This window comes from Alligator sinensis, unplaced genomic scaffold (genome assembly GCF_000455745.1).
Source record: "Alligator sinensis unplaced genomic scaffold, ASM45574v1 scaffold534_1, whole genome shotgun sequence".
Lineage (NCBI taxonomy): Eukaryota > Metazoa > Chordata > Crocodylia > Alligatoridae > Alligator > Alligator sinensis.
Window position 1 is genome coordinate 849,278 of NW_005842050.1, and position 8,413 is coordinate 857,690.

The 8,413-nt window shown below is 40.1% G+C and overlaps 1 pseudogene; it reads right to left on the reverse strand.

Annotated features, from left to right (window-relative positions):
• The window catches only part of LOC102370956, a 3,300-nt pseudogene extending 2,661 nt beyond the window's left edge, over window positions 1-639 (reverse strand).
• Between the last annotated feature and the right edge of the window lie 7,774 nt (window positions 640-8,413).

The window sequence follows — 8,413 nt, forward strand, 5'->3', positions numbered from 1 at the left end:
GGCAGGGGGTCAGGCTAGATGATCTGTTCAGGTCCCTCCTGACCCTAGCTACTATGAAACTATGAAACTAAGTAAGTGTCTGAAATGGCAAGTAACCTGACCTGCTAAAGAAAAGGAGAAACTCCATTTTAAACACGTTGTGTTGTCATTCATTTTAAATAATGCAAATCAATTTTAAAATCCACTCAGAGAGCTGGATGCTTTTTTGACTCATAGGGAAGAGTTTCAAACAAGTTAAGTGTTTAGTTACATAAAGAAGTAATGTGTGTATATTTTCCAGTAACAGTTTATATTGGCTAGTCAGTGACTCAGAGTCACTCAAAGAGTATTGGGCACTTCATAAACTATATCTGTAGACATGTCTCCTTTACATCATAATTTTACCCATGATGTAAATAGTGATACCCTAAAATAAGGGGAATGAAGTGAGGAATGCAGTGACACCCAGTTAGTTCTTGGACCTGTTCAGACAGTTCCATTAAAGCTTTCTTTTAATGGGAAATAAATTCATTCTACTGCAAAAACAAAAGTGGGTTTTCAGGAGTAATCGAACAAGCAGAACTCAGCAACATGTTGATCTAGCTACATGCTTACATAGTCCCTATTCCCATAATATCTGAGCACTTCGTAATCTTCCATGTATTTCTCTCTCAAAACACCCTTCTCTGGTCCTTAATCCCCCATTTACGGATGGGGATCTAAAGTGCAGAGGCACAGGTCACACAAGAAGTCCATAGCAAATCTGTGATGCTGATATCCGAGTCTGCTTAAAATTCAAACAACTGGACCTAGGGAGTTATTGGAGAGGTATTTCACACACAATGGGCAGAGGGCATTGTGGAGAAAGACATGGTTGTTCGAAGATGAACCAAAAGTGGACGTCAGGATGAAGCTACAGAGGGAATGAGCACACAAATGTCCATTCCTGGGTTTTTTTACTAGCACAAACTGTGCTTGCTGTCGTAACAGTTGGGTGCTTAACCCAGTAACGTAACTAAGGCAGAACAGCTGGGGTGACTAAGGTGGGTTGACCAGGAGGGTGAGTGCAGAAAAATAGCAGCTGCTACCACAGCCACACAATCATGCCAGTGATACAATGGCAGCCCTGGGCACTCAGCTGCCTTGTTCCGCCTCTGGTTTAACCTTCCTCGTGGCATTCACATTTGGAAAGGTGCTGTGCTGTTTCCAAAAAAGAATTTAATGTAGATGTTGTAACCACGAACACCTGGGGAAAAATCCTCAGCATGGCCATGTATATTGTCTTCAGTGGAGTAATGATGTTTTACACCACGTGAAGACCAATCCTTAATGCCCGGTTGTTGATATAAGGAAAAAAAAAAGCTGATTTCAGATTACAAAGTAGTGTTATATGAGCCAACATTTAACAATTAATAATGGGACTACTTCACAGGGTGACTGGTAAAATTTACTTCTTATGAAATTTTGAGAGTTGGCAGAAGTCTTAATTAAAAACTATGCTTATTTTCAGGATTGTCATGGAATATCAGTGGTCTACAGGTGTTATGCTGGTTCTCTGGACACCACTGCATTTTTCCCCGGCATGAACATGCATGAAACTTCTGTTGAAATACATAGGGTACAAGTCATTAGTTTGGAAAGGCAAAATAGAAATATGGCATGCAGTGTCAAAATTAAATGATAGGGGGCCTCTCTCTCCTAAGGACATTTGTACTGCATACTGCACTCTTTTCCTTACTGGGCACAAAGTATAGGGAAAAAAAGGCTTTCACTGTCCTCTGTGAAGATGGAGTTTTATTTCAGTATGAAGGAGTGTATTTTGCTGAAGAACACATGTGGAGTAGCAAGGTCATCTCGAGCCTTACAGAAGTTTTCCTTCAGGGTGTGCCACCGGGGTATGTATGGGGGGATTAGCTGCCACTCCCCCAGTTGCCACCCCAGCTGAAGTATCACATACAATTCAATAGTTCTCCAGGGACGGCAGTCAGAATGCGCAGCAACTGTTTGAAGGGAGGGATTAAAGGCCATCATAAAATCTTGCAGCTAAGAGAGTGAAAGGAATATTTGCATGGGGCACCAGTAAATTACAAAGCTCTGGGTGCATCAAGAGATATTCAAGAACAGAGACACAGAAACCTCTTCACAAAATACAGTAAACTGCATGGTGAGTCCTTAACACTGAGACAAAGAAACAAACAAAACCTTGCAGCGGTTGGGAACAAAGGGGGCACAGAGTCAACATCCCAGGCAAATTCTTTGCTCCTTTCCCCTAACACTAAAACCTAAGTTATAAATCACTAGTGATTTCATGCCATGTATTAATAATTTATGTGGTTTAGGTACCAATTGGACGGTAGATGGTAACAGCTTTGAATTGATCATTGTCTAGCCCAATATGAAAGAGAATGGGTGGCGGAGAGGAAGGTTAGAAATGTTTAGCCTACTCACACCCAAACAAAGGACATCTGTCATTGACACTGGAGCCTGATCTGTCCTTGACACTGGAGCCTGGAGGAGTTTTGACCTCTCCCTTCCTCTGCCTCTGGCATTCAGTGGCTCACAGCTAGCCACAGCATATAAAGGTATTTATGAAAATAGAAACATTTAAATTTTAAGAAATTAGATCAAGCCACGCAAAGAAGTGACAAAGATGTATAGTGATATTCCAGTACCCAGTTAGGGACTGGGGCTCAATCCCCTGAGAAGCTGGCAACACCACGAGAGCCTCTGAGAACCTTACAGGTTCTTTCTCCACATTCAGCTGCATGTCAAGCCTCAGGCATACAAGAAAGATACAATCATGATTTAAAATTCAATTTAAAAATAACTCTTTTTTTCTAAATTACCAGGGTCAGCTCTTCAGCTGGGGCAGACTGGAACATTTAAGTTAATGGAGCAACATCTTTGTACCTCACATCAGGAACCGGTCTGTAATTTTACAAACATTAACTAATCTTGGGGAGAGGCTGGAGAGATATTGACTAGGATAGTAGAGAAATAGTGTGTCCTGTGTTTGTTCAGGGGCTTGGATTAACTGACCCTCCCGCTCCCTCCCAACCCTATGACTCTCTATGATGTTGCTGAGTAACAGAGGCATTCCTTTAGCTGTAATGGTTCCTGCTTTACAAAATAGTTCACTATTTTCCAGTTCAGAATTACTGTTATTGGTTTGTCCCAGCTCTTTCCTTTTTGCTTCATCTTCTTTTCAGTGTATTCACCTTACTAAAAATGACTAGCAAGGGGCCCAATTGTGCGCAGAAACCAGGCTGGCGAGTTCTGGTTTTGTGCAAACCACATGACAAAAGATGCATTCAGAAATGTTTGGTCTGCGGAATGTAAGTCTGCTCCAAACAGAGGCCGATCCTGCAAGCCCTTACTCTCGTGAGTCATCCTGATTCATACAAGTCCTTCTGTTGCAGACAACTGAGCTACTCATGAGAGTAAGGCTTTGTGGGATCAGGCCCTACAGCTCATTACAGCATACTGTCTGTCTGACTAATTGCACAGGGTTATCCTATCATTTAACCTTTTAAATAAAAGAACACATGAATTTCTATTTTAAATCTTTGGCAGGCAAGTTGACTTCTTTGCTTATCTCTTCATAGGGATCAAAGAATCCTGCCTTGTTATAGGCACTCACAGACTATGGGCTGAAAGGAGAGAGAAGCGTTTGCTTTCCCTGATCAAAATCAGATTTTGAAGGGTGATGTTTTCTATAACATTTAACAAAGCCACATTGCTAAGGAAAGGAGGTACAGTGGCTTCTTCATGTCCAGTCTTGCCTTAAGTACAGATCCTTTTTTTCAGCCAAAGAGTTAACTATTTCTCCAAGGGCTTGCCTAGTGCTCTTATGTTCACATTGCTTTATCTCATACTCCATTTTATGGTGAAGGATTGCACTTTAGGAAAATATAACCCACCAATTTGGTGGTAAACAAGCTTTGGCTTTAAGACAAAGCTTGTTTTAATCTCTACGATCAGGCTACAGATCTGACCATGTTTTTTAACAAACCTCTTATGAAGAAATCCTATTCATGATTATTATCTATATGAGAATAAAAATGTCTAATTGCCTTATATTAAATCTGTATTTATCAATTGTGGCTTTCTCTGGGAAATTATAATTTGCAAAAATGTTCTACATTCCAAGCTTTAACAGTTGGAGGTGGATGTCCTTAAGGATGGGAAAAAAAGTTCTTTTTTAAATGGCACATTTACTAATTATAAAATGCTCTTATCTCTCTGCAGCCAAAGCCAAAATGAACATGTGCCTTGCACTAAGAAATCCCAGGATTGTCACAACTTGTGCCAGCTGTTGAGGTTATGACACCTGTGCCAGCATCGCCAGCTCTGCCCACTGTCATCTGTTCCAACTGTTCCATCTGCACTGTTTGTACCAATTCTCCCATTTCTGCATCTGTACCTTCTGCAGAAACGGTTCCAACAATGCCAGCTGTGTCATTGGTGCCAAATATGCCAGATGTTCTATTTGTCCACCCTGGGCCAAATCAATGTAGTTTTGTGCTCATTAGTTTTATCTGGGAGATTCTATTTCACAATTTTTGAGAAGTGCTTAGATAGAATCAATGCTAAATCACCAATACAACTGCTTTACATCTATCTAGCTGTAAACACAACTTTGTATGTCATCATACAGTCTGTCAAAATGATTTTGATCATATTAAATCATGCATGATGTTACAAGTTCAGTCTTAATGACAAGATATATTTTTTCTTGTAGAGAATGTAACTGCAGAGAAATGAGCAGGAGAAAAAAGATATAACATGCAGGCTGATAATAAACTTAACGGTTACAAATAAAATTATGCAAACACCAGTGTTGAACTGATTAAAGAATAGTGGGCCTGATTTTAATTGCACTTATAACAATGTAAATCAGGAGTTACACTGATACAAAAGTAACGCAAACAAGAGAAGAATGGGGTCCTTTATCTGTCTTGTGTGATTTGCTCTTCACTTACCTATATACTGGTCTTCTCACTGACAGGTTCACCCTTCTATATAAATATGGATAACATATGGCACCTTTTCTGTGTTTTGCTAAGAATATTGCTAACTATAAAATTACAGAGCTAAATCCTCAAGACATTATGTATTCTTTTATCTGCTGCTTACTCACAGAACTCTCCCATTCATTTCAGTGGACCAGATCCTGAGTAGCTAGACTGTTCATTACATCAAATGGGAATACTGAGTGCAAAATACCTTTCAGGATTTAGCTCACTTACTTAAATAAGTGTTTTGTCAGAATAAGAAGCAAAAAACAGATTTTTTCCACCTTTACTCATATTAGGTAAAATTCATCCTAGTGAAGAAGATCTATACAAGGTCTATGTACCACTCAAATACCACTTAAGCTGTCATGAAAAAATGTAAGGAAGGACATAAATTGTACATATTGATGACCCTCTGTATAAAGATGACATTCACTCATTGAGAAGTACTGGGCAATTCCAGTGAAATCAATGGGCACCTATACACATGCCCGATTCCTGCTCTAATGTATTCTAATTAGAGTGTGCCAGAGCGTGCTAATTAGCATCCTCCAGCAGCCTCGGCATCATGTATATTCAGCACCTCCATGCTACAAAATGGTGGCAAGGGCACTTTAAAGCTTGTTGAACAAGCTTTAGTTAAAGTGCCCCCAGTGCCATTTTGAAATATGTGGATGCTGAATATACAAGCCGCTGTAGGTGCTTTAATTAGAGCAGCTCATGAGAGCTGCTGTAATTGAAGCATCCCCCCTCAGAGCACGTGTAAAGACACCCAATATGACTGCTCATGGAGTAGGACACCACTCAGCAAGAATGAGGGCAGCAGAGTCTGACCATTAAAAGATCAAGACCCAAGGTATTAAATCAGTGAGATCTGATCATATCAGTAGGGTTTCTTCCTGCAAGGTGGTGAGTGCTTCACAGAGGTATTGCATGCTGTGAGCTCTAACAGACCTAAGTGGGAGTTAAATGTGCTCAACACTTTGGCTGTGGTACTCAGCATCTTGTAGTGTTGGACCCATTGTGTTGGAGGTCTAGTCTGTGTTTTTATCCATCCCCCCGCCCCTCCTGTCATGTAGGCATTACTCATCCCCACAACAGACAGCAGCATGTCACTGCAGAGACATTGTGCCATGTGGGGAGCCAGCAAATGGTTTGCATAAACTCAATCTGCAACTCCAAGCTATTGGAATCAACAGAACTGACAGCTCATCAGCAAAGAAAGGTACAAATTAAAAAATAACAAGTCAGTTAACCTAGGAAGGGGGGTTGAGAGACAGAGAGAAAGAAGAGACAGTTAATAAAGAGGGAAACAGAACATACACAATGAAAAACTGTAGACCCAATGGTGCCCTATTAAAATCTTCATGACAAGGAATCTCTCCCACATGGAAGTGGAGCTCAGCTGTTAAGTGAGACAGAATAGCAGAGAACACTGAGATGTGAAACTCTGCAGACCTCTTCAATCTTGTTCTTTAGTTGTCATGAAGAACAACTTTATTTTAAAAGTTCCATGAATTCTAGGCAGTTTATAGTGCAATTTGTTCAGACAAGAACGCAAAATTAGGTCACTGTCTGCTCTTTATGGTCATTTATTTGACATGGTTAAAAAACAGAAAAGTAAAATAGAGAGAAATGTTTTGCATATTTAGGTAGCTGTGAATTGGCAAGCAAAGAGACACAGACATCTCTCTAATTAAGAAACTATTTGTGCAATCTCTCAGACAAAACTTCCTTTGAAATCAATGATTCATTACTTAAAAAAAAACCCTTAAAGTTGCAAATTATACAACTCAATTTCACTCTTGTTGTTCCCTCTCTATCAACCCTTCTATCATGTGCTATTGCCACCTTTTATGCCTCCTCTTTATTTATAAGACAGGAACTTGCTGAAGACATCTTGGGGTCATTGGAAATATCATTGGCAAATTAACTGGGAACAGGTGATATCTCAGATGGCTGGAGAAAGGCTAACATACAGCATGTGTCCTTGTTGCTCCTGGGAAAGGCTGCTGTCATGCATGCCCCGCCTACCTACTCTGTCTTTCACACACTAAATCCAGAAATGCAGCAGTGTACACCTCCCAGGGCAGCCCTCCCAGGGCAGCCCTCTACAGCAGCTCTTAATGTCCCTGCATGATTAGAAATGGCCATGAAGAGTAGCTTCACTGATACTTTTCTAAGTTTGGCATGTGATAGTGGGAACAGATCGGTGGAGAATATTCAAAAACAGGCACCCTGGTAGCAGTGGAGAAATGGTGGAGACATATTCATAGTGCTTAACTTTAAAATGGAAAATAAGGAGGACTTTGGATTTATAAACTAGTCAGCATGACTACAATCCCTGGGAAGTTACTAGAGCAAATGATAAAACAAATTATTTTTTGTTTTCATTAGTAGCCAGCGTAGAATTATTAAGAACAATCCATACCAAATCCAACCATTTCTGTCTTTGATACAGTAACTGGTTTGGTAGAGAGGGGCAAAGTGCTGAACATAAAATATCTGAACTTGAGTACTTTTTGATATGGTAGTGAATGACATTCTCATAAGTAACCTGGAGAAATGTGGGCTAGATAGGATTACCAAAGTGGGTAAAAAAACCCGAAGAAAGAGCAACTATTAATGGATTGGTTTCAGATTGGCAACAGGTCTCAAATTGTCTGTTTTGAGATACAAAAATAGAAACCTTACTGATCAGGTCTGCAGAAGACACAAAACTGGAAGGGGTTGCAAACACTTTGCAGGGTAGGATTAGAATCTCGAGGGTTCTTGATAAATGGGAGAACTGGCCTACAGACAAAAAATGAAATTTAAAAAATACAAATGTAAGATGCTATACATAGGAAAATAAAGTCAATACACAAATACAGTGTAGGAGATAAAAGACTCACTAGTAGCACTGCTGCAAGGGATTTGGGTGTTATGGTGGATCACAAACTCAACATGAGTTAGTAATGCAACGGTATTGCAAAAAAACCCAACAATTCAATTCGGGGTTGCATTAAAGGAAGCATTACATGCAAGACACAGGGGGCACATTGTCTACACAAGATGCTGACTGCACAGTAGCTTGATACTACTGCTCAGTAGTGTCACATGGCAAAAATTGTGGCAAGATGCTACTGCACAGCAGTATTAGCTACTGCACAGTAGCGTCACTTAAAAGTCATTTGCTGGCACTACTGCGCAGTAATTTTGGTTACTGTACATTATTTAGTACTTGCTTATACAAGTACTAAATAAATGGACAGTTATCACTGTGCAGCAGCATCAGTGTAGATGTGCTCAGGAGGTACTAATAACTACTTGCTGTACTTGGCAGTGGGTAGGTCTCAGCTGCAGTACTGTGTTCAGTTTTGGGTACTGCATTTTAAAAAAGAGGTAGAGAGGATCCAAAGGTGAATGACAGAGATGAT